Here is a 26,919-nt window from a genome sequence, read left to right as displayed (position 1 = left end):
TAAGAGTTAAGACCTTAACCAGTAAGCCAGAGTAAGAGTTAAGACCTTAGCTATTAGGCCAGAGTAAGAGTTAAGACCTTAGCTATTAGGCCAGAGTAAGAGTTAAGACCTTAACCAGTAGGCCAGAGTAAGAGTTAAGACCTTAGCTATTAGTCCAGAGTAAGAGTTAAGACCTTAACCATTAGGCCAGAGTACGAATCTAAGACCTTAGCTATTAGGCCAGACTACGAGTCTAAGACCTTAGCTATTAGGCCAGAGTAAGAGTTAAGACCTTAACCAGTAGGCCAGAGTAAGAGTTAAGACCTTAACCAGTAGGCCAGAGTACGAGTCTAAGACCTTAGCTATTAGTCCAGAGTAAGAGTTAAGACCTTAGCTATTAGTCCAGTGTAAAAGTTAAGACCTTAACCATTAGGCCAGAGTACGAGTCTAAGACCTTAGCTATTAGGCCAGAGTAGGAGTTAAGACCTTAACCAATAGGCCAGAGTACGAGCCTAAGACCTTAGCTATTAGGCCAGAGTACGAGTCTAAGACCTTAGCTATTAGGCCAGAGTAAGAGTTAAGACCTTAACCAGTAGGCCAGAGTACGATTCTAAGACCTTAGCTATTAGGCCAGAGTAAGAGTTAAGACCTTAGCTATTAGGCCAGAGTACGAGTCTAAGACCTTAGCTATTAGGCCAGAGTAAGAGTTAAGACCTTAACCAGTAGGCCAGAGTAAGAGTTAAGACCCTAGCTATTAGGCCAGAGTAAGAGTTAAGACCTTAACCATTAGGCCAGAGTACGAGTCTACGACCTTAGCTATTAGGCCAGAGTACGAGTCTAAGACCTTAGCTATTAGGCCAGAGTAAGAGTTAAGACCTTAACCATTATGCCAGAATACGAGTCTAAGACCTTAGCTATTAGGCCAGAGTAAGAGTTAAGACCTTAACCATGAGGCCAGAGTACGAGTCTACGACCTTAGCTATTAGTCCAGAGTAAGAGTTAAGACCTTAGCTATTAGGCCAGAGTAAGAGTTAAGACCTTAACCAGTAGGCCAGAGTAAGAGTTAGGACCTTAACCAGTAGGACAGAGTAAGAGTTAAGACCTTAACCATTGGGCCAGAGTACAAGTCTAAGACCTTAACCAGTAGGCCAGAGTAAGAGTTAGGACCTTAGCTATTAGTCCAGAGTAAGAGTTAAGACCTTAGCTATTAGGCCAGAGTACGAGTCTAAGACCTTAGCTATTAGGCCAGAGTAAGAGTTAAGACCTTAACCAGTAGGCCAGAGTAAGAGTTAAGACCTTAGCTATTAGTCCAGAGTAAGAGTTAAGACCTTAACCATTAGGCCAGAGTACGAATCTAAGACCTTAGCTATTAGGCCAGAGTACGAGTCTAAGACCTTAGCTATTGGGCCAGAGTAAGAGTTAAGACCTTAACCAGTAGGCCAGAGTAAGAGTTAAGACCTTAACCAGTAGGCCAGAGTACGAGTCTAAGACCTTAGCTATTAGGCCAGAGTACGAGTCTAAGACCTTAGCTATTAGGCCAGAGTAAGAGTTAAGACCTTAACCAGTAGGCCAGAGTAAGAGTTAAGACCTTAGCTATTAGTCCAGAGTAAGAGTTAAGACCTTAACCATTAGGCCAGAGTACGAATCTAAGACCTTAGCTATTAGGCCAGAGTACGAGTCTAAGACCTTAGCTATTAGGCCAGAGTAAGAGTTAAGACCTTAACCAGTAGGCCAGAGTAAGAGTTAAGACCTTAACCAGTAGGCCAGAGTACGAGTCTAAGACCTTAGCTATTTGTCCAGAGTAAGAGTTAAGACCTTAGCTATTAGTCCAGTGTAAAAGTTAAGACCGTAACAATTAGGCCAGAGTACGAGTCTAAGTCCTTAGCTATTAGGCCAGAGTAGGAGTTAAGACCTTAACCAATAGGCCAGAGTACAAGCCTAAGACCTTAGCTATTAGGCCAGAGTACGAGTCTAAGACCTTAGCTATTAGGCCAGAGTAAGAGTTAAGACCTTAACCAGTAGGCCAGAGTACGAGTCTAAGACCTTAGCTATTAGGCCAGAGTAAGAGTTAAGACCTTAGCTATTAGGCCAGAGTACGAGTCTAAGACCTTAGCTATTAGGCCAGAGTAAGAGTTAAGACCTTAACCAGTAGGCCAGAGTAAGAGTTAAGACCTTAACCAGTAGGCCAGAGTACGAGTCTAAGACCTTAGCTATTAGTCCAGAGTAAGAGTTAAGACCTTAGCTATTAGTCCAGTGTAAAAGTTAAGACCTTAACCATTAGGCCAGAGTACGAGTCTAAGACCTTAGCTATTAGGCCAGAGTAGGAGTTAAGACCTTAACCAATAGGCCAGAGTACAAGCCTAAGACCTTAGCTATTAGGCCAGAGTACGAGTCTAAGACCTTAGCTATTAGGCCAGAGTAAGAGTTAAGACCTTAACCAGTAGGTCAGAGTACGAGTCTAAGACCTTAGCTATTAGGCCAGAGTAAGAGTTAAGACCTTAGCTATTAGGCCAGAGTACGAGTCTAAGACCTTAGCTATTAGGCCAGAGTAAGAGTTAAGACCTTAACCGTAGGCCAGAGTAAGAATTAAGACCTTAGCTATTAGGCCAGAGTAAGAGTTAAGACCTTAACCATTAGGCCAGAGTACGAGTCTAAGACCTTAGCTATTAGGCCAGAGTACGAGTCTAAGATCTTAGCTATTAGGCCAGAGTAAGAGTTAAGACCTTAACCATTATGCCAGAATACGAGTCTAAGACCTTAGCTATTAGGCCAGAGTAAGAGTTAAGACCTTAACCATTAGGCCAGAGTACGAGTCTAATACCTTAGCTATTAGTCCAGAGTAAGAGTTAAGACCTTAGCTATTAGGCCAGAGTAAGAGTTAAGACCTTAACCAGTAGGCCAGAGTAAGAGTTAGGACTTTAACCAGTAGGACAGAGTAAGAGTTAAGACCTTAACCATTGGGCCAGAATACGAGTCTAAGACCTTAGCTATTAGGCCAGAGTACGAGTCTAAGACCTTAACCAGTAGGCCAGAGTAAGAGTTAAGACCTTAACCAATAGGCCAGAGTATGAGTCTAAGACCTTAGCTATTAGGCAGGAGTAAGAGTTAAGACCTTAGCTATTAGGCCAGAGTAAGCGTTAAGACCTTAACCAGTAGGCCAGAGTACAAGTCTAAGACCTTAGCTATTAGGCCAGAGTAAGAGTTAAGACCTTAACCAGTAGGCCAGAGTAAGAGTTAAGACCTTAACCTGTAGGCCATAGTACGAGTCTAAGACCTTAGCTATTAGGCCAGAGTAAGAGTTAAGACCTTAGCTATTAGGCCATATTACGAGTCTAAGACCTTTGCTATTAGGCCAGAGTAAGAGTTAAGACCTTAGCTATTTGGCCTGACTAAGAGTTAAGACCTTAACCAGTAGGCCAGAGTAAGAGTTAAGACCTTAACCATTAGGCCAGAGTACAAGTCTAAGACCGTAGCTATTTGGCCAGAGTAAGAGTTAAGACCTTAACCAGTAGGACAGAGTAAGAGTTAAGACCTTAACCATTGGGCCAGAGTACGAGTCTAAGACCTTAGCTATTAGGCCAGAGTACGAGTCTAAGACCTTAACCAGTAGGCCAGAGTAAGAGTTAAGACCTTAACCAATAGGCCAGAGTATGAGTCTAAGACCTTAGCTATTAGGCAGGAGTAAGAGTTAAGACCTTAGCTATTAGGCCAGAGTAAGCGTTAAGACCTTACCCAGTAGGCCAGAGTACGAGTCTAAGACCTTAGCTATTAGGCCAGAGTAAGAGTTAAGACCTTAACCAGTAGGCCAGAGTAAGAGTTAAGACCTTAACCATTAGGCCAGAGTACGAGTAAGACCTTAGCTATTAGGCCAGAGTAAGAGTTAAGACCTTAACCAGTAGGCCAGAGTAAGAGATAAGACCTTAACCAGTAGGCCAGAGTACGAGTCTAAGATCTTAGCTATTAGGCCAGAGTAAGAGTTAAGACCTTAACCATTAGGTCAGAGTACGAGTCTAAGACCTTAGCTATTAGGCCAGAGTAAGAGTTAAGACCTTAACCAGTAGGCCAGTGTAAGAGTTAAGACCTTAACCATTAGGCCAGAGTACAAGTCTAAGACCTTAGCTATTAGGCCAGAGTAAGAGTTAAGACCATAACCAGTAGGCCAGAGTAAGAGTTAAGACCTTAACCAGTAGGCCAGAGCACGAGTCTAAGACCTTAGCTATTAGTCCAGAGTAAGAGTTAAGACCATAGCTATTAGGCCAGAGTACGAGTCTAAGACCTTAGCTATTAGGCCATAGTAAGAGTTAAGACCTTAACCAGTAGGCCAGAGTAAGAGATAAGACCTTCACCAGTAGGCCAGATTAAGAGTTAAGACCTTAGCTATTAGGCCAGAGTAAGAGTTAAGACCTTAACCATTAGGCCAGAGTACGAGTCTAAGACCTTAGCTATTAGGCCAAGGTAAGAGTTAAGACCTTAACCAGTAGGCCAGAGTAAGAGTTAAGACCTTAACCAGTAGGCCAGAGTTAGAGTCTGAGATGTTAGCTATTAGGCCAGAGTAAGAGTTAAGACCTTAGCTATTAGGCCAGAGTACGAGTCTAAGACCTTAGCTATTAGGCCATAGTAAGAGTTAAGACCTTAACCAGTAGGCCAGAGTAAGAGTTAAGACCTTAACCAGTAGGCCAGAGTAAGAGTTAAGACCTTAGCTATTAGGCCAGAGTAAGAGTTAAGACTTTAACCATTAGGCCAGAGTACGAGTCTAAGACCTTAGATATTAGGCCAGAGTACGAGTCTAAGACCTTAGCTATTAGGCCAGGGTAAGCGTTAAGACCTTAACCAGTAGGCCAGAGTAAGAGTTAAAACCTGAACAAGTAGGCCAGAGTACGAGGCTAAGAACTTAGCTATTATGCCAGAGTAAGAGTTAAGACCTTAGCTATTAGGCCAGAGTAAAAGTTAAGACCTTAACCATTAGGCCACAGTACGAGTCTAAGACCTTAGCTATTAGGCCAGAGTAAGAGTTAAGACCTTAACCATCAGGCCAGAGTACGAGTCTAAGACCTTAGCTATTAGGCCAGAGTAAGCGTTAAGACCTTAACCATTAGGCCAGAGTATGAGTTAAGACGTTAACCAGTAGGCCAGAGTACGAGGCTAAGACCTTAGCTATTAGGCCAGAGTAAGAGTTAAGATCTTAGCTATTAGGCCAGAGTAAAAGTTAAGACCTTAACCATTAGGCCAGAGCACGAGTCTAAGACCTTAGCTATTAGGCCAGAGTAAGAGTTAAGACCTTAACCATTAGGCCAGAGTACGAGTCTAAGACCTTAGCTATTAGGCCAGAGTACGAATCTAAGACCTTAACCATTAGGCCAGAGTAGGAGTCTAAGACCTTAGCTATTAGGCCAGAGTACGAGTCTAAGACCTTAGCTATTAGGCCAGAGTAAGAGTTAAGACCTTAGCTATTAGGCCAGAGTAAGAGTTAAGACCTTAACCATTAGGCCAGAGTACGAGTCGAAGACCTTAGCTATTATGCCAGAGTAAGGGTAAAGACCTTAACCAGTAGGCCAGAGTAAGAGTTAATACCTTAACCATTAGGCCAGAGTATGAGTCTAAGACCTTAATAATTAGGCCAGAGTAAGAGTTAAGACCTTAACCAGTAGGCCAGAGTAAGAGTTAAGACCTTAGCTATTAGTCCAGAGTAAGAGTTAAGACCTTAGCTATTAGGCCAGAGTACGAGTCTAATACCTTAGCTATTAGAACAGAGTAAGAGTTAAGACCTTAACCAGTAGGCCAGAGTAAGAGTTAAGACCTTAGCTGTTAGGCCAGAGTACGAGTCTAAGACCCTAGCTATTAGGCCAGAGTAAGAGTTAAGACCTTAACCAGTAGGCCAGAGTACGATTCTAAGACCTTAGCTATTAGGCCAGAGTAAGAGTTAAGACCTTAGCTATTAGGCCAGAGTACGAGTCTAAGACCTTAGCTATTAGGCCAGAGTAAGAGTTAAGACCTTAACCAGTAGGCCAGAGTAAGAGTTAAGACCCTAGCTATTAGGCCAGAGTAAGAGTTAAGACCTTAACCATTAGGCCAGAGTACGAGTCTACGACCTTAGCTATTAGGCCAGAATACGAGTCTAAGACCTTAGCTATTAGGCCAGAGTAAGAGTTGAGACCTTAACCATTATGCCAGAATACGAGTCTAAGACCTTAGCTATTAGGCCAGAGTAAGAGTTAAGACCTTAACCATTAGGCCAGAGTACGAGTCTAAGACCTTAGCTATTAGTCCAGAGTAAGAGTTAAGACCTTAGCTATTAGGCCAGCATAAGAGTTAAGACCTTAACCAGTAGGCCAGAGTAAGAGTTAGGACCTTAACCAGTAGGACAGAGTAAAAGTTAAGACCTTAACCATTGGGCCAGAGTACGAGTCTAAGACCTTAGCTATTAGGCCAGAGTACGAGTCTAAGACCTTAACCAGTAGGCCAGAGTAAGAGTTAAGACCTTAACCATTAGGCCAGAGTATCAGTCTAAGACCTTAGCTATTAGGCAGGAGTAAGAGTTAAGACCTTAGCTATTAGGCCAGAGTAAGCGTTAAGACCTTAACCAGTAGGCCAGAGTACGAGTCTAAGACCTTAGTTATTAGGCCAGAGTAAGAGTTAAGACCTTAACCAGTAGGCCATAGTAAGAGTTAAGACCTTAACCTGTAGGCCATAGTACGAGTCTAAGACCTTAGCTATTAGGCCAGAGTAAGAGTTAAGACCTTAGCTATTAGGCCATATTACGAGTCTAAGACCTTTGCTATTAGGCCAGAGTAAGAGTTAAGACCTTAGCTATTTGGCCTGACTAAGAGTTAAGACCTTAACCAGTAGGCCAGAGTAAGAGTTAAGACCTTAACCATTAGGCCAGAGTACAAGTCTAAGACCTTAGCTATTAGGCCAGAGTAAGAGTTAAGACCTTAATCATTAGGCCAGAGTACGAGTCTAAGACCTTAGCTATTAGAGCAGAGTAAGCGTTAAGACCTTAACCATTAGGCCAGAGTACGAGTCTAAGACCTTAGCTATTAGGCCAGAGTAAGAGTTAAGACCTTAACAATTAGGCCAGAGTAAGAGTTAAGACCTTTACCAGTAGGCCAGAGTACGAGTCTAGGACCTTAGCTATTAGGCCAGAGTAAGAGTTAAGACCTTAACCAGTAGGCCAGAGTAAGAGTTAAGACCTTAACCAGTAGGCCAGAGTAAGAATTAAGACCTTAACCATTAGGCCAGAGTACGAGTCTAAAACCTTAGCTATTAGGCCAGAGTACGAGTTAAGACCTTAGCTATTAGGCCAGAGTAAGAGTTAAGACCTTAACCAGTAGGCCAGAGTAAGAGTTAAGACCTTAGCTATTAGGCCAGAGTAAGAGTTAAGACCTTAACCAGTAGGCTAGAGTAAGAGTTAAGACCTTAACCATTAGGCCAGAGTACAAGTCTAAGACCTTAGCTATTAGGCCAGAGTAAGAGTTAAGACCTTAACCATTAGGCCAGAGTACGAGTCTAAGACCTTAGCTATTAGAGCAGAGTAAGCGTTAAGACCTTAACCATTAGGCCAGAGTACGAGTCTAAGACCTTAGCTATTAGACCAGAGTAAGAGTTAAGAACTTAACCAGTAGGCCAGAGTAAGAGTTAAGACCTTTACCAGTAGGCCAGCGTACGAGTCTAAGACCTTAGCTATTAGGCCAGAGTAAGAGTTAAGACCTTAACCAGTAGGCCAGAGTAAGAGTTAAGACCTTTACCTGTAGGCCAGAGTACGAGTCTAAGACCTTAGCTATTAGGCCAGAGTAAGATTTAAGACCTTAACCATTAGGCCAGAGTACGAGTCTAAGACCTTAGCTATTAGGCCAGAGTAAGAGTTAATACCTTAACCAGTAGGCCAGAGTAAGAATTAAGACCTTAACCATTAGGCCAGAGTACGAGTCTAAAACCTTAGCTATTAGGCCAGAGTACGAGTTAAGACCTTAGCTATTAGGCCAGAGTAAGAGTTAAGACCTTAACCAGTAGGCCAGAGTAAGAGTTAAGACCTTAGCTATTAGGCCAGAGTAAGAGTTAAGACCTTAACCAGTAGGCTAGAGTAAGAGTTAAGACCTTAACCATTAGGCCAGAGTACAAGTCTAAGACCTTAGCTATTAGGCCAGAGTAAGAGTTAAGACCTTAACCATTAGGCCAGAGTACGAGTCTAAGACCTTAGCTATTAGAGCAGAGTAAGCGTTAAGACCTTAACCATTAGGCCAGAGTACGAGTCTAAGACCTTAGCTATTAGACCAGAGTAAGAGTTAAGAACTTAACCAGTAGGCCAGAGTAAGAGTTAAGACCTTTACCAGTAGGCCAGAGTACGAGTCTAAGACCTTAGCTATTAGGCCAGAGTAAGAGTTAAGACCTTAACCAGTAGGCCAGAGTAAGAGTTAAGACCTTTACCAGTAGGCCAGAGTACGAGTCTAAGACCTTAGCTATTAGGCCAGAGTAAGATTTAAGACCTTAACCATTAGGCCAGAGTACGAGTCTAAGACCTTAGCTATTAGGCCAGAGTAAGAGTTAATACCTTAACCAGTAGGCCAGAGTAAGAATTAAGACCTTAACTATTAGGCCAGAGTACGAGTCTAAAACCTTAGCTATTAGGCTAGAGTACGAGTTAAGACCTTAGATATTAGGCCGGAGTAAGAGTTAAGACCTTAACCAGTAGGCCAGAGTAAGAGTTAAGACCTGAGCTATTAGGCCAGAGTAAGAGTTAAGACCTTAACCAGTAGGCCAGAGTAAGAGTTAAGACCTTAACCAGTAGGCCAGAGTACGAGTCTAAGACCTTAGCTATTAGGCCAGAGTAAGAGTTAAGACCTTAGCTATTAGGCCAGAGTACGAGTCTAAGACCTTAGCTATTAGGCCAGAGTAAGAGTTAAGACCTTAACTAATAGGCCAGAGTAAGAGTTAAGACCTTAGCTATTAGGCCAGAGTAAGAGTTAAGACCTTAACCATTAGGCCAGAGTACAAGTCTAAGACCTTAACTATTAGGCCAGAGTACGAGTCTAAGACCTTAGCTATTAGGCCAGAGTAAGAGTTAAGACCTTAACCAGTCGGCCACAGTAAGAGTTAAGACCTTAACCATTAGGCCAGAGTACGAGTCTAAGACCTTAGCTATTAGGCCAGAGTACGAGTCTAAGACCTTAATCAGTAGGCCAGAGTAAGAGTTAAGACCTTAACCATTAGGCCAAATTATGAGTCTAAGACCTTAGCTATTAGGCAGGAGTAAGAGTTAAGACCTTAGCTGTTAGGCCAGAGTAAGAGTTAAGACCTTAACTAGTAGGCCAGAGTACGAGTCTAAGACCATAGCTATTAGGCCAGAGTAAGAGTTAAGACCTTAACCAGTAGGCCAGAGTAAGAGTTAAGACCTTAACCATTAGGCCAGAGTACGAGTCTAAGACCTTAGCTATTAGGCCAGAGTGAGAGTTAAGACCTTAGCTATTAGGCCAGAGTAAGAGTTAAGTCCTTAACCAGTAGGCCAGAGTAAGAGTTAAGACCTTAGCTATTAGTCCAGAGTAAGAGTTAAGACCTTAACCATTAGGCCAGAGTACGAATCTAAGACCTTAGCTATTAGGCCAGAGTACGAGTCAAAGACCTTCGCTATTAGGCCAGAGTAAGAGTTAAGACCTTAACCAGTAGGCCAGAGTAAGAGTTAAGACCTTAACCAGTAGGCCAGAGTACAAGTCTAAGACATTAGCTATTAGTCCAGAGTAAAAGTTAAGACCTTAACCATTAGGCCAGAGTACGAGTCTAAGACCTTAGATATTAGGCCAGAGTAGGAGTTAAGACCTTAAACAATAGGCCAGAGTACGAGCCTAAGACCTTAGCTATTAGGCCAGAGTACAAGTTAAGACCTTAACCAGTAGGCCAGAGTATGAGTCTAAGACCTTACCTATTAGGCCAGAGTAAGAGTTAAGACCTTAGCTATTAGGCCAGAGTACGAGTCTAAGACCTTAGCTATTAGGCCAGAGTAAGAGTTAAGACCTTAACCAGTAGGCCAGAGTAAGAGTTAAGACCTTAGCTATTAGGCCAGAGTAAGTGTTAAGACCTTAACCATTAGGCCAGAGTACGAGTCTAAGACCTTAGCTATTAGGCCAGAGTACGAGTCTAAGACCTTAGCTATTAGGCCAGAGTAAGAGTTAAGACCTTAACCATTTTGCCAGAATACGAGTCTAAGACCTTAGCTATTAGGCCAGAGTAAGAGTTAAGACCTTAACCATTAGGCCAGAGTACGAGTCTAATACCTTAGCTATTAGTCCAGAGTAAGAGTTAAGACCTTAGCTATTAGGCCAGAGTAAGAGTTAAGACCTTAACCAGTAGGCCAGAGTAAGAGTTAAGACCTTTACCAGTAGGCCAGAGTACGAGTCTAAGACCTTAGCTATTAGGCCAGAGTAAGATTTAAGACCTTAACCATTAGGCCAGAGTACGAGTCTAAGACCTTAGCTATTAGGCCAGAGTAAGAGTTAATACCTTAACCAGTAGGCCAGAGTAAGAATTAAGACCTTAACCATTAGGCCAGAGTACGAGTCTAAAACCTTAGCTATTAGGCCAGAGTACGAGTTAAGACCTTAGATATTAGGCCGGAGTAAGAGTTAAGACCTTAACCAGTAGGCCAGAGTAAGAGTTAAGACCTGAGCTATTAGGCCAGAGTAAGAGTTAAGACCTTAACCAGTAGGCCAGAGTAAGAGTTAAGACCTTAACCAGTAGGCCAGAGTACGAGTCTAAGACCTTAGCTATTAGGCCAGAGTAAGAGTTAAGACCTTAGCTATTAGGCCAGAGTACGAGTCTAAGACCTTAGCTATTAGGCCAGAGTAAGAGTTAAGACCTTAACTAATAGGCCAGAGTAAGAGTTAAGACCTTAGCTATTAGGCCAGAGTAAGAGTTAAGACCTTAACCATTAGGCCAGAGTACAAGTCTAAGACCTTAACTATTAGGCCAGAGTACGAGTCTAAGACCTTAGCTATTAGGCCAGAGTAAGAGTTAAGACCTTAACCAGTCGGCCACAGTAAGAGTTAAGACCTTAACCATTAGGCCAGAGTACGAGTCTAAGACCTTAGCTATTAGGCCAGAGTACGAGTCTAAGACCTTAATCAGTAGGCCAGAGTAAGAGTTAAGACCTTAACCATTAGGCCAGAGTACGAGTCTAAGACCATAGCTATTAGGCAGGAGTAAGAGTTAAGACCTTAGCTGTTAGGCCAGAGTAAGAGTTAAGACCTTAACTAGTAGGCCAGAGTACGAGTCTAAGACCATAGCTATTAGGCCAGAGTAAGAGTTAAGACCTTAACCAGTAGGCCAGAGTAAGAGTTAAGACCTTAACCATTAGGCCAGAGTACGAGTCTAAGACCTTAGCTATTAGGCCAGAGTGAGAGTTAAGACCTTAGCTATTAGGCCAGAGTAAGAGTTAAGACCTTAACCAGTAGGCCAGAGTAAGAGTTAAGACCTTAGCTATTAGTCCAGAGTAAGAGTTAAGACCTTAACCATTAGGCCAGAGTACGAATCTAAGACCTTAGCTATTAGGCCAGAGTACGAGTCAAAGACCTTCGCTATTAGGCCAGAGTAAGAGTTAAGACCTTAACCAGTAGGCCAGAGTAAGAGTTAAGACCTTAACCAGTAGGCCAGAGTACAAGTCTAAGACATTAGCTATTAGTCCAGAGTAAAAGTTAAGACCTTAACCATTAGGCCAGAGTACGAGTCTAAGACCTTAGATATTAGGCCAGAGTAGGAGTTAAGACCTTAAACAATAGGCCAGAGTACGAGCCTAAGACCTTAGCTATTAGGCCAGAGTACAAGTTAAGACCTTAACCAGTAGGCCAGAGTATGAGTCTAAGACCTTACCTATTAGGCCAGAGTAAGAGTTAAGACCTTAGCTATTAGGCCAGAGTACGAGTCTAAGACCTTAGCTATTAGGCCAGAGTAAGAGTTAAGACCTTAACCAGTAGGCCAGAGTAAGAGTTAAGACCTTAGCTATTAGGCCAGAGTAAGTGTTAAGACCTTAACCATTAGGCCAGAGTACGAGTCTAAGACCTTAGCTATTAGGCCAGAGTACGAGTCTAAGACCTTAGCTATTAGGCCAGAGTAAGAGTTAAGACCTTAACCATTTTGCCAGAATACGAGTCTAAGACCTTAGCTATTAGGCCAGAGTAAGAGTTAAGACCTTAACCATTAGGCCAGAGTACGAGTCTAATACCTTAGCTATTAGTCCAGAGTAAGAGTTAAGACCTTAGCTATTAGGCCAGAGTAAGAGTTAAGACCTTAACCAGTAGGCCAGAGTAAGAGTTAGGACCTTAACCAGTAGGACAGAGTAAGAGTTAAGACCTTAACCATTGGGCCAGAGTACGAGTCTAAAACCTTAGCTATTAGGCCAGAGTACGAGTCTAAGACCTTAACCAGTAGGCCAGAGCAAGAGTTAAGACCTTAACCATTAGGCCAGCGTATGAGTCTAAGACCTTAGCTATTAGGCAGGAGTAAGAGTTAAGACCTTAGCTATTAGGCCAGAGTAAGCGTTAAGACCTTAACCAGTAGGCCAGAGTACGAGTCTAAGACCTTAGCTATTAGGCCAGAGTAAGAGTTAAGACCTTAACCAGTAGGCCAGAGTAAGAGTTAAGACCTTAACCTGTAGGCCATAGTAGGAGTCTAAGACCTTAGCTATTAGGCCAGAGTAAGAGTTAAGACCTTAGCTATTAGGCCATATTACGAGTCTAAGACCTTTGCTATTAGGCCAGAGTAAGAGTTAAGACCTTAGCTATTTGGCCTGACTAAGAGTTAAGACCTTAACCAGTAGGCCAGAGTAAGAGTTAAGACCTTAACCATTAGGCCAGAGTACAAGTCTAAGACCGTAGCTATTTGGCCAGAGTAAGAGTTAAGACCTTAACCAGTAGGCCAGAGTAAGAGTTAAGACCTTAACCATTAGGCCAGAGTAAGAGTAAGACCTTAGCTATTAGGCCAGAGTAAGAGTTAAGACCTTAACCAGTAGGCCAGAGTAAGAGATAAGACCTTAACCAGTAGGCCAGAGTACGAGTCTAAGATCTTAGCTATTAGGCCAGAGTAAGAGTTAAGACCTTAACCATTAGGCCAGAGTACGAGTCTTAGACCTTAGCTATTAGGCCAGAGTAAGAGTTAAGACCTTAACCAGTAGGCCAGTGTAAGAGTTAAGACCTTAACCATTATGCCAGAGTACGAGTCTAAGACCTTAGCTATTAGGCCAGAGTAAGAGTTAAGACCATAACCAGTAGGCCAGAGTAAGAGTTAAGACCTTAACCAGTAGGCCAGAGCACGAGTCTAAGACCTTAGCTATTAGTCCAGAGTAAGAGTTAAGACCTTAGCTATTAGGCCAGAGTACGAGTCTAAGACCTTAGCTATTAGGCCATAGTAAGAGTTAAGACCTTAACCAGTAGGCCAGAGTAAGAGTTAAGACCTTAACCAGTAGGCCAGATTAAGAGTTAAGACCTTAGCTATTAGGCCAGAGTAAGAGTTAAGACCTTAACCATTAGGCCAGAGTATGAGTCTAAGACCTTAGCTATTAGGCCAAAGTAAGAGTTAAGACCTTAACCAGTAGGCCAGAGTAAGAGTTAAGACCTTAACCAGTAGGCCAGAGTAAGAGTTAAAACCTTAACAAGTAGGCCAGAGTACGAGGCTAAGAACTTAGCTATTATGCCAGAGTAAGAGTTAAGACCTTAGCTATTAGGTCAGAGTAAAAGTTAAGACCTTAACCATTAGGCCACAGTAGGAGTCTAAGACCTTAGCTATTAGGCCAGAGTAAGAGTTAAGACCTTAACCATCAGGCCAGAGTACGAGTCTAAGACCTTAGCTATTAGGCCAGAGTAAGCGTTAAGACCTTAACCATTAGGCCAGAGTACGAGTTAAGACGTTAACCAGTAGGCCAGAGTACGAGGCTAAGACCTTAGCTATTAGGCCAGAGTAAGAGTTAAGATCTTAGCTATTAGGCCAGAGTAAAAGTTAAGACCTTAACCATTAGGCCAGAGCACGAGTCTAAGACCTTAGCTATTAGGCCAGAGTAAGAGTTAAGACCTTAACCATTAGGCCAGAGTACGAGTCTAAGACCTTAGCTATTAGGCCAGAGTACGAATCTGTGGAAATGTGGATTTTCATGATCAGTTATGTCCCCTATCTTGGACCCCAACGGTTCTATGTGCATGTTACAAGTACATGTATGTTCCCTCCAGTTCCAGTTTCTAAGACGCAAACACACGTGCGTCCACCATCAACATGTCCTCTGTCAGATCCGCCATGAATGGGCTGGATATTCGATTACTAAGTATGAAAGGCCACCGACTTTATATGGCCCAGTTACTCCATTTTGCAGTTCAGGCGAGTAGGCCCTGATTCTGCCATCAAACCTTTCCTTGTTCTCTTCCTCTGACAGCTTCAGCTTGAGCTCGCATCTGTATCCATGAACTTTGTCCTACTCCCTGTGCGGCTAACGGTGCCTGCCTCGGCCGGTTTCGCCTGCCTGCCAAGAAACCATATTTCACCTTCGAATTATCTACTTCGCTCCTCAGCCGATGCATTCCTGTCTAGTAGTTTAGGTAAACATTTCCTTCAGCTACCGAGCAAAGGGGCCGGCCTCTCTGTCCTCATGCAAGTAATTCATAGCCCCGTTACCATGGAAAGTTTCTGCCCCTTGCATCTCATATAGACACTTAGACGCTTGTACACGCACATACAGTCAGTATAGAATAGATTCTGTCCGAGAGTCCTTCCTTTGTGGATAACATAGTTCTTTAAACATAGGATGTTAGATATGATTTGGGATTAGGTTGACGTGACACCCCAGACTTCTTGTCTCCACATGTAGAGCTAAATGTCAAGTCCCCGTCACCCCCTAGCTGCACGTCAATCACACGTCATGCAGCTGCGCGCGCATCTATGCCAAGTATTATCTTATAGATCCACCTATATATGACATCATATAACCTCATAACCAATTATGTTTCTTTTTACTCCTCATTACGCCCATTTTTGGTTACGCATGTAAATTGTCACTTTTCTTATCAATTGTTACGCCTTCTGCATTTGTTTCATTGTAATGTACATTCTATAAAAATGACTGACTGTCAATAAAATATTGTACTTCACTTCCTGAACCCCCGTGGTGACGGAACATGAAGGCCGCGACTCGAGTCGGCCATTTTGAATAAAGCCCATTCAGAAACCTCTTATACCACGGATTCTGCCTCTTATTTCACTGAGCTGTTTTATTTAGATTCCGTATTAAATTCAGTCCCGGTAATAAAATATTTACCACATGATTGGCGCCCGAATAGGGACACTTTCTCATCTCACGCGCCGGTGGTGCGTTGCAGGCCCGGTCTCCTGCCACAGCTGGACGGACCATAACGCGTACCAGCAGGATTTCCTGTAGCTCCCTCCGGTCAAGCGGGGGCGACTGAGGCTGCGATCAACCCAGACGAGGCGGTGAGAAGTGCGAAGTATCCCGACCAGAGCCTAGCAGAGAGAGAGCAAGATCCGAGGTATACAGAGGCCCACCAGATTTCGAAGTCCCGACGTCCAGAGAGTTCGATGTCCGCAGTGTCGAGTCCAGTCCAGTCCCATTTCGAGGCCTTCCGTTCCGAGCTACCCGGTGAGTACCATTGCTGGGGAGGCGTTCTGACGTGCACTTAGGTTGTGCCGGTCAAGACGGATTTGGGTACACAAATCCGGTCTGCACTGTTTTAGCAGTGTATCTGTACTGTTTAGCAGTATATCAAGTATTCAGAAGTATCTAGTTATTGTCAAGAATTCTGCTTGGTGATTAGTTATGCAGACGATCATCATTGTTGGTCATTTTAAAGGTTAAAAATGTTTAATGTTTAATGTTTAAAGTGTTAAACGTCTTGCATATTGTGGTATGAATGATTGTTCATTGTCGTATTTTTTTTGTACTAAGTGTGTTCAAGTTCAAGTATCAGATCAGTTGTCAATATGCCGCTCTTTTCGCAGTTAAGACAGATCACTACGAGAAAAGGGGTACTTGAAGAAGCAGTTCCTATTCCTCCTAGGGACACTCCAGGGCACTTCATGTATCACAAACATGGCTTAGATGCCATATTATTTCTTGATTTATGGATGGACTACACCAAAGAATTACCAGAAAGTCAGAGATGGCCCGTAGCTGGGACCTGGGATGCAGAATGTATTATGAAAGTAGAAGAAGAGTTGTGGAAGAGGAAAGCTAGACAGTCACAGAAAGACGCTGTTGAGTTATGGCGTAAAGAATCGCATAGACGTACCGAGAAAGCGCTAAGACAGGAAGAGAGAAGTAAAGAAAGTGCAAATAAAGTCCGAGAAAGTTTATTGATTGAAGAGGGTACACGAGTAAAAGCAGAGCAAGCCGATAGGCAAAGAAATGCCCTTATGAAAGGTATGTATCCCCTTCTGGCCGAAGGATTACCTAAAGCTACTACGGAGATACCAAAAGACTTGCCACCCCCATTGTTTCCAATAAAGGTACATCCTAAAGGACATCCCAGAACCGCAGAAGATGTTTTTCTTTCCTCGTATTTAGATGACGCAGCTCCCGAGTATGCTAACCCCGCACCACACAGACCGTCTGCTGGGGGGGCTCAACGTCAAGATCCGGTATCTGTCTCTGTGCAACAACAAACTCCGACACAAGCTTCGGCAAGCACATCTGTTTCCGCATCTGTCTCCGCAGCCGATTCTACAGTTGTGTCCACACCTGTAGTTGCTGTAGCACGTTCAACGAATCCTTTCGCGCCCAGTACCCCAGATGGGGCTACCGGAGGTGCTACTAGCATTTATTCTACGCCACCCCGAATAAGTAAACTTACTTTTCAAGAACCAGTACATACACGTACGCCCAAACTTATAAATACCCGCATGCTTAAGGACCTTTTAGTAGATTGTAGATATGACCCGGTGCCCGGCAAAGAGGATGAAATGGTCATGGCATCATTACGTATCAGAAGAGCTGCGGGGTTTTTAGGGAAGTTACCAGGAATGGCTATGCACCTGGATAACATATATCATTTTGTCCAAACAGGGAGAGATCCTGAATGCATTAACAGAGCTATGGAATATCAGAAAGTGGAGATACAGGGGGAATTGCTACGTTTTCTCGTAAATTGTGTGATCAGAAATCAAGACCGACCGGGGGTGGACCCGGAAATAATGCAAACTCTTACGAGATGGAGTCAGAATATATCAGACGGAAGACATGATAAACAAGGAAGTATAGTAGCCATGTGTCGAAAAATAAGGAAAGAAATAGAACGTATACATGAAGAGAGATTAGAGACAGACGAGTTTGAACAAAATGAGGTGCCCGAATCAGGGGATCCCATAAGACAGTCAGATACCATAGCCTATGTAGGTAGAGGAAGGTCCTGCAATAATACTAGATGTTTTACTGATCCGATTCATTCGATATGTCCAGATAATAACAGAACTTATCCGACACCTATCATAAATCTGAAGTCTCCCGAACATTCGTTTCAAGCTGCTGACAAAATACTCCGAGAACGAAGGGGTTACCACCTCCTCGATTCTATGGATGAGCAGGAATTAGCTAGGTCAGCCGTTCATTGGATTGATAGTCCCGGAAAATATGGTGATGACACAGTAGCACACACGTTTTTGAACCTCAGTCCAGATGAACAGCGTTTGGCTGGAATTTACATGATTCAGCAACTTCTTATATTATATAAGAACCAACATTCCGATCCTGGTCCTTTACCTGACATATTAACTGAATTACTCACGAATAGATGGAAAGGTTCAGGTAATAAGTTAATCAAAGAAATACTCGTATCCAGAAAGCAGTACATTCTTTTTGTAAGCCCAGATCCTTTCTCGCTGCCTCACAAGGAAAGAACACCGTATTACATGGATAGACAGAATCCTTTACGAGAAGTGCACCCAATAAAAGGCGAGGATAATCAGTTTCACCGTGTATTCGTATATACACCCATATCTAAAATGGAATTGTTGGAAATGAAAAAGGTGGTACCCAGTCACGACAAGGACCCAGCGGGTTTCCACCGAGAAATTAAAGACATGTTACTGATGGGAGAGTATACCTATCCTGACATTATGACGATATTAAAGGTGCTAATGCCTGCTGGCATTTATGAAAAACTTAAGGAAAAAGAGTGGGAAGTGGGGGACCAAAAGATAGACTGGACAGCATTAGAAACCGAAGAAAGAGGTCGAACTGCAGGTTCAGGGCTTGAGGATAAAGTTAAAGCACTACCAGGTTTGCTAGTACAGGTACTGCCACGTTTATTAGCTACGAAAAAGGAAGATTGGGGTGCAATCTCAGCCTGTAAACAGAAACAAGATGAAGACACTAGTGATTTCTATGCCCGATTTGAAAAATGTTTCGGTATAAATAGTGGGATAAAAGCAAATAGTGAGTCATATCCACATTTATTCGTGACAAAATTAGTGGAAAATTCCTTGCCTCAAGTGAAGAATAGAGTATTGAAATTCGAGAGTACATGGCAGGGTAACACTCCGTCACAAATGTTGCAAATGTTACAGTATCATCACAATAGAATTAGAGATGAACAAGAACACGAACAAAGACGTATGAAGGACACTAAAATGAAAATGCTAGTTTCCCAGACAGTACCAGCGGATGGTCACAAAAAGGGTGTGACACATTCCGGAGATTCAGCAGTTCCTATAAAAGGAACATGCAATTATTGTAAACAGCCAGGCCATTATGTACACGATTGTCCAGTCCTGAAGCGCAATATCGCTGTAGGTATTGCAAAAGAAAGACCACGGCCACTAAGACAGGATCAGAATGAACAAGGAGCTCCGCAGCATGCACAGGCCATGCCAGCCGCACAACAGCCAATACAGTTTGTGCCAGCTGCACCAGCGCTGCCTGTTGCTGCCACACAAACAACAACACGACAAATGTATCAGACCGCCCAGTATGAATATCCTGAGTATCAGCGTTACGCATGAAAAAGCCTAGAGAGGGAAGTTGACTTACCCCTTATTGAAATCCCAGTAGATCAAGAAGGACCTTATGTGCACAGTGAATTATTAGGTCAAGACAGAAAATTCTTACTTGATACAGGGGCAAGTCGAACAACAATAAAACGTAGTGAAGTTCCAGGGGCACCCCTCTCAGGCTCTCAAAATGTTTCCCTTGGTTTTTCAGGAAAACCTATTGTTAATGAAGTATCACAGCCACTTCCACTTACGATTGGTCCCTTGACACGAACTACAGATTTATTGCTTACCAAATCATGCCCAGAAAACTTGTTAGGTATAAAGACATTGAAAGCCCTAGGGGCTATTATATGTTGTTCTCCGGAAGGAGTAAGATTGTTTTTACGAGATTTCAAAGGTCACTATGTATCCAGAGACATGGATCACCGATTACAGACTTTACCCGCACATTTATGGGCACAAGGCCCTACTGATGTTGGTTGCATGAACATTACACCATATCGAGTCACACTGAAGGCAGGAGTGGTACTGCCACGAATGCGACAATACAAGTACCACCAGAGGCTGTAGTGGCTTTACTGAAAATCATTGATGAGCTCATTGCCCAAGGAGTGGTTGTGGAAACCGACTCCAATGTATGTAATTCCCCGATAATTCCGATTCTTAAACGAACTGATCCAATGGCCCCGCCAGTATATCGACTGGTTATTGATCTGCGCGAACTAAACAAATGCATTGTGCCACAGTTTCCTGTGGTCCCCGATATCTCATCATTACTGACAGCCATTGATTCACAAGCTACATTCTTTACAGTAATTGATCTCAAGAATGCTTTTTTCAGCGTCCCAATAGATCCGGAGAGCCAATATCTGTTCGGATTTAGTTTAAATGGACGAAGCTTTAAATTCACCCGCGCTCCTCAAGGATTCACAGAAAGCCCCAGCATCTATAGCCAAGCACTGAAACGAGAACTTGACAGTATACACATGCCAGCTTGCACTACACTGCTTCAATATGTCGATGATCTGCTGATCACCGCCCGAAGCGAACCTGAATGTGAAAAAGCATCACTGACGGTTTTACAATTTCTAGCCAAAAAGGGGCACAAGGTATCCCCTTCTAAGCTGCAGTTCTGTGTACAGCGAGTTGTTTATCTTGGTCACTCGCTGTCCAAGGAGGGAAGGCAGCTCACACCCGATCGCATTCAGTTAATAGCTAACATGCCAATACCCAAGACACAAAAGGAGGTGCGGGCTTTCATAGGCCTCACTTCATATTGCAGGCAGTGGATCCCTCAGTATGCATTTCTAGCAAAACCACTCATTCAGCTGACAACACAGGAGGCGGCCACATCGGCTGTCCTCCCTTGGACTCAGGAACATACACTAGCTTTTGAAAGCTTGAAGAAAGCTCTATGTCAAGCACCTGTTTTAGCGACACCATGTTACTATAAACATTTTACACTTTTTGTTACAGAACGTGAAGGTACTGCTTTGTCAGTGCTCACTCAGGAACAAGCAGGATCACGCAAGCCATGTGCTTATTTCTCCAGTACATTAGATCCCGTAGCTCAGGCTTTGCCTGCATGCCTGAAATCAGTGGCAGCAACAGCTTTAGCAATAAGACAAAGCGATGCCATAGTGTTAGGACATCCGTTGACAGTACAAGTACCACACGCAGTAGAGGTTCTTGTGAACCGAACGCAAACACAACACTTGACCATAGCAAGACTTACAGGGTATGAACTGACATTGTTTCAGCCACATATAGAAATCCGACGTTGTAATACATTGAATCCTGCCACACTTTTACCTGTAATAGGAACAGACCCACTAGCTCATGATTGTGTTGAAGTTATTACAATAACAACGAAACCCAGACAAGACTTGACAGACGTTCCATTGTTAGATCCAGACCTGACGTTGTATGTAGATGGATCATGTATGAGGACAGGTACAGGAGATTTAGTGGCCGCGTATGCAGTCACGACAGATACTGAAGTCATCGAAACAAACTGTATAGATACTTTGTCAGCTCAAGCAGCAGAGCTTATTGCTCTGACACAAGCCTGTATTCAAGCCACAAGTAAGAAAGTTAACATATACACTGATTCACGTTATGCATTCGGAGTTGTACATGACTTCGGGGTGCTTTGGCGAGAGAGAGGTTATTTAACTTCTCATGGCACCCACATTCAGCACGGGTCCCTCATTCATGCTCTGTTAGACGCAATTCATCTGCCCACTGCTATATCGATTATGAAATGCAAAGCACATACGAAAGTCACTGATATCATTTCTCAAGGCAATGATTTAGCTGACAGAACAGCTAAACAGACTGCTCAGACTCGCACATCCGACATGACAAAGCCAATAGTTCCGACACCAACACATTGCATGACGATTAAGGATCCCGCACTTGACATAATTGACATACAGACACATGCTACCGCAGACGAAATAAAGAAATGGACGGAATTAGGAGGGATCCAAACGGACCAGGGATGGATGACGAAGGAGAAATCTGTATGGTTCCTTCCTGATTCTATGGTCCAGGCTATCATAACTACAATTCATAGTCCGGCACATTTAGGGGAGAAAGCTATGCTAGACAGCATTCAACACATTTGGTTCAACAAACATTTACGAGCAGCAGCTAAGCAAAAAGTCCGTACCTGTATGATATGTTGTCAGTTTAACCCAGGAAAAAGCATCCCCGTAGAGCAGGGTGGATTTCAGCCTCCTGATCACCCTTTTGAAGTCCTCCAGATGGATTATATCCAGATGGAACGATGTCGAGGATTCAAATATGTTCTCGTAGTTGTCTGCGCTCTGTCCCGTTGGACGGAGGCATACCCGGTTTCAGATTACACTGCCCCGACTACTGCCAAACAGCTAGTTCGAGAATTCTTCCCACGGTACGGGTTACCACGTGTTGTCTATTCAGATAACGGCCAGCCCTTCTCATCCGAACTGATGAAACATGTTTCACTCTTGCTAGGATATCAGTGGAAGTTTCATTGTGTCCGACACCCCGAGGCAGCAGGTCTCGTGGAACGACATAATCAAACTCTGAAAATCAGATTGTCCAAAATATGTAGGGAAAAAGGGGTTGATTGGGTAGTAGCCTTACCAGTTGCACTCTTTTACATGAGAATGGTAGCACACTCTCGAACAGGGCTATCCCCTTATGAGGTGATCTTTGGAAGACCACCTAATATGTGGGGGACGCCTATACCACGTAAAATAACTGATGTTGACTGTAATATGCTGACAGATTACTTGGCTTCCTTGATGTCTGCACTACAATCTTGTCGTTCACAGGTAGCTGCAGCTTTTCCCGACAATACTGAGGTGAAACCCCATGACGTAGTTCCGGGTGACCTTGTACTCGTAAGAAATTTCGACCGAAAGACTCAGCTGGAGCCCAGGTGGAAGACGCCCAAGTTGGTCTTGCTGACCACAAGGACAGCCGTGAAGATCGAGGGCAGGAAAGGATGGGTGCATTCAAGTCATATCAAGAAATTTCATGGACTTCCTTCAGATGTAAACAGCCCACCTCGTGTGTCCTCACCTATTGACTCAAAACTACCTTTGGCTGAGGCTACCAGTAAAGAACTCTACAAATTAAAACTTAGGCCCAAACCGTCGGACGATTTGATTGTTTAAGTCCTCTCCAAGGTGAAGCGGTTGAATCTGTCTCCGACATGTATCCCTTAGACCTGAATCATGGACAATCGCGAAAAATGTTGAAACGACATGCGTATTGGAAATCACTGCGTAGCCATTGCATAGTGACATTATTAATCTTGTTTTCCTTAAGTCTTTTAATAATTACTGCAAGTATATTGTTGCACATATATTACCCTATTGCCAGAAACGTTTACAATGTTACTGCCGAACATTCTTTTAGTGACTTACCCCCGCATGAATTGTCCTATAGACTTGCGCTGCGCAATAACACTTTCATTAGTATGTTACATCATTCCCACCAGACTAGTAATGCTACTAATTGTTGGGTGTGTGGCCGACTCCCTCCCTATCAGAATTATGAAGGAGTCCTGCCTTTCTTCCCACATCCGTTTACACATAATGGATCCTGTGGAGCATGGTTTAGTTTAATCAATTCCATAGACTCAGATACAGCTGTTTACCAAGACCATTGGGTATGGGGAAATCTGAACCTAGTTTTACTCAAGGTCTGCTACCCTGACAAGGAGGGTCGCCCCAAAAGAACAGGAACTGATCTGGAAAATGAAGTATATGGATTAGGTAACTTTACACCTAATCTCATGATTCTGAATGTCGAATCCGAAGTTGAACTAATTCTGCCCACCATGTCAGTATTCCCAGTAAAGGGTGAATTATGTGTAAGAAAAAGTGGTTCCATACATATGGGCCATAGTAAATGCACTACTATAGTAGAATTCAGTGATCAAGGCAAATCTTCGTTTAGAGCTTCTCGCCATTCCTACTTTGTATGTGGTCAGACTGCATATATGCGTCTACCTCTAGATTGGGATGGTACCTGCTACATTGCATTCCTTCTGCCACCTGTTTTCCTAGCTCCTCCTGATTATTACAGAAATATTCATTTAGTACACAATAGAGAACGGAGAGATCTCCCAATTGTCGATTACACTGAGACGGCATGGGACAAGTATGTAGATTTTAATAAAGGCATCTTTCCCTATATAGGTACTGTTACTAATAGTAAGCTGATACGTAGATTAACTAGAACCCTTGAAGCTGTAGTGAATGAAACTATTGCCGCCCTAGGCAACTTGACAGAGGAGCAATCTGCGATGAGGATTGTTGTTCTTCAAAATCGTCTTGTCCTTGACGTCATCCTGGCCGATAGGGGCGGAGCTTGTAGGGTCATCGGATCAAGCTGCTGCGTATTCATACCAGAAAATTCGCCATCTGTATATAAAGCTATAACCCGCCTTCATAAGATTGTGAGCCAGATACACGAGAGTCCAGGCACTTGGACTTGGTCCGGGTGGTTTTGGAGCGTGTTGTCAGCCTGGGGATGGAGAGTTCTATCCTTCCTAGGTATTGGCCTTCTTATACTATTCAGTTGCTGTTTATGCCTGCAATGTGGACCAGCGATTTGTGACCTGTGTGCCACATCGTGTATTCCACATCAAGGTTTTCACTCAAGATCCCGGAAGAAGAAAGAAGAAGAAATGATGCTCCATGAACTAATCGATGGATTAATGAAGATTGATGTCTCTTGACGGGCAAGTAGGGGACAAGGAGGGAATGTGGAAATGTGGATTTTCATGATCAGTTATGTCCCCTATCTTGGACCCCAACGGTTCTATGTGCATGTTACAAGTACATGTATGTTCCCTCCAGTTCCAGTTTCTAAGACGCAAACACACGTGCGTCCACCATCAACATGTCCTCTGTCAGATCCGCCATGAATGGGCTGGATATTCGATTCCTAAGTATGAAAGGCCACCGACTTTATATGGCCCAGTTACTCCATTTTGCAGTTCAGGCGAGTAGGCCCTGATTCTGCCATCAAACCTTTCCTTGTTCTCTTCCTCTGACAGCTTCAGCTTGAGCTCGCATCTGTATCCATGAACTTTGTCCTACTCCCTGTGCGGCTAACGGTGCCTGCCTCGGCCGGTTTCGCCTGCCTGCCAAGAAACCATATTTCACCTTCGAATTATCTACTTCGCTCCTCAGCCGATGCATTCCTGTCTAGTAGTTTAGGTAAACATTTCCTTCAGCTACCGAGCAAAGGGGCCGGCCTCTCTGTCCTCATGCAAGTAATTCATAGCCCCGTTACCATGGAAAGTTTCTGCCCCTTGCATCTCATATAGACACTTAGACGCTTGTACACGCACATACAGTCAGTATAGAATAGATTCTGTCCGAGAGTCCTTCCTTTGTGGATAACATAGTTCTTTAAACATAGGATGTTAGATATGATTTGGGATTAGGTTGACGTGACACCCCAGACTTCTTGTCTCCACATGTAGAGCTAAATGTCAAGTCCCCGTCACCCCCTAGCTGCACGTCAATCACACGTCATGCAGCTGCGCGCGCATCTATGCCAAGTATTATCTTATAGATCCACCTATATATGACATCATATAACCTCATAACCAATTATGTTTCTTTTTACTCCTCATTACGCCCATTTTTGGTTACGCATGTAAATTGTCACTTTTCTTATCAATTGTTACGCCTTCTGCATTTGTTTCATTGTAATGTACATTCTATAAAAATGACTGACTGTCAATAAAATATTGTACTTCACTTCCTGAACCCCCGTGGTGACGGAACATGAAGGCCGCGACTCGAGTCGGCCATTTTGAATAAAGCCCATTCAGAAACCTCTTATACCACGGATTCTGCCTCTTATTTCACTGAGCTGTTTTATTTAGATTCCGTATTAAATTCAGTCCCGGTAATAAAATATTTACCACACAGAGTAAAAGTTAAGACCTTAACCATTAGGCCACAGTACGAGTCTAAGACCTTAGCTATTAGGCCAGAGTAAGAGTTAAGACCTTAACCATCAGGCCAGACTACGAGTCTAAGACCTTAGCTATTAGGCCAGAGTAAGCGTTAAGACCTTAACCATTAGGCCAGAGTACGAGTTAAGACGTTAACCAGTAGGCCAGAGTACGAGGCTAAGACCTTAGCTATTAGGCCAGAGTAAGAGTTAAGATCTTAGCTATTAGGCCAGAGTAAAAGTTAAGACCTTAACCATTAGGCCAGAGCACGAGTCTAAGACCTTAGCTATTAGGCCAGAGTAAGAGTTAAGACCTTAACCATTAGGCCAGAGTACGAGTCTAAGACCTTAGCTATTAGGCCAGAGTACGAATCTAAGACCTTAACCATTAGGCCAGAGTAGGAGTCTAAGACCTTAGCTATTAGGCCAGAGTACGAGTCTAAGACCTTAGCTATTAGGCCAGAGTAAGAGTTAAGACCTTAGCTATTAGGCCAGAGTAAGAGTTAAGACCTTAACCATTAGGCCAGAGTACGAGTCGAAGACCTTAGCTATTATGCCAGAGTAAGGGTAAAGACCTTAACCAGTAGGCCAGAGTAAGAGTTATTACCTTAACCATTAGGCCAGAGTATGAGTCTAAGACCTTAGCTATTAGGCCAGAGTAAGAGTTAAGACCTTAACCAGTAGGCCAGAGTAAGATTTAAGACCTTAGCTATTAGTCCAGAGTAAGAGTTAAGACCTTAGCTATTAGGCCAGAGTACGAGTCTAAGACCTTAGCTATTAGGCCAGAGTAAGATTTAAGACCTTAGCTATTAGGCCAGAGTAAGCGTTAAGACCTTAACCAGTAGGCCAGAGTAAGAGTTAAGACCTTAACCATTAGGCCAGAGTATGAGTCTAAGACCTTAGCTATTAGGCAGGAGTAAGAGTTAAGACCTTAGCTATTAGGCCAGAGTAAGCGTTAAGACCTTAACCAGTAGGCCAGAGTACGAGTCTAAGACCTTAGCTATTAGGCCAGAGTAAGAGTTAAGACCTTAACCAGTAGGCCAGAGTAAGAGTTAAGACCTTAACCTGTAGGTCATAGTACGAGTCTAAGACCTTAGCTATTAGGCCAGAGTAAGAGTTAAGACCTTAGCTATTAGGCCATATTACGAGTCTAAGACCTTTGCTATTAGGCCAGAGTAAGAGTTAAGACCTTAGCTATTTGGCCTGACTAAGAGTTAAGACCTTAACCAGTAGGCCAGAGTAAGAGTTAAGACCTTAACCATTAGGCCAGAGTACAAGTCTAAGACCGTAGCTATTTGGCCAGAGTAAGAGTTAAGACCTTAACCAGTAGGCCAGAGTAAGAGTTAAGACCTTAACCATTAGGCCAGAGTACGAGTAAGACCTTAGCTATTAGGCCAGAGTAAGAGTTAAGACCTTAACCAGTAGGCCAGAGTAAGAGATAAGACCTTAACCAGTAGGCCAGAGTACGAGTCTAAGATCTTAGCTATTTGGCCAGAGTAA

This window comes from Triturus cristatus, chromosome 4_1, assembly GCF_964204655.1.
Source record: "Triturus cristatus chromosome 4_1, aTriCri1.1, whole genome shotgun sequence".
NCBI lineage: Eukaryota > Metazoa > Chordata > Amphibia > Caudata > Salamandridae > Triturus > Triturus cristatus.
Note: the sequence above shows the minus strand (reverse complement) of the source record.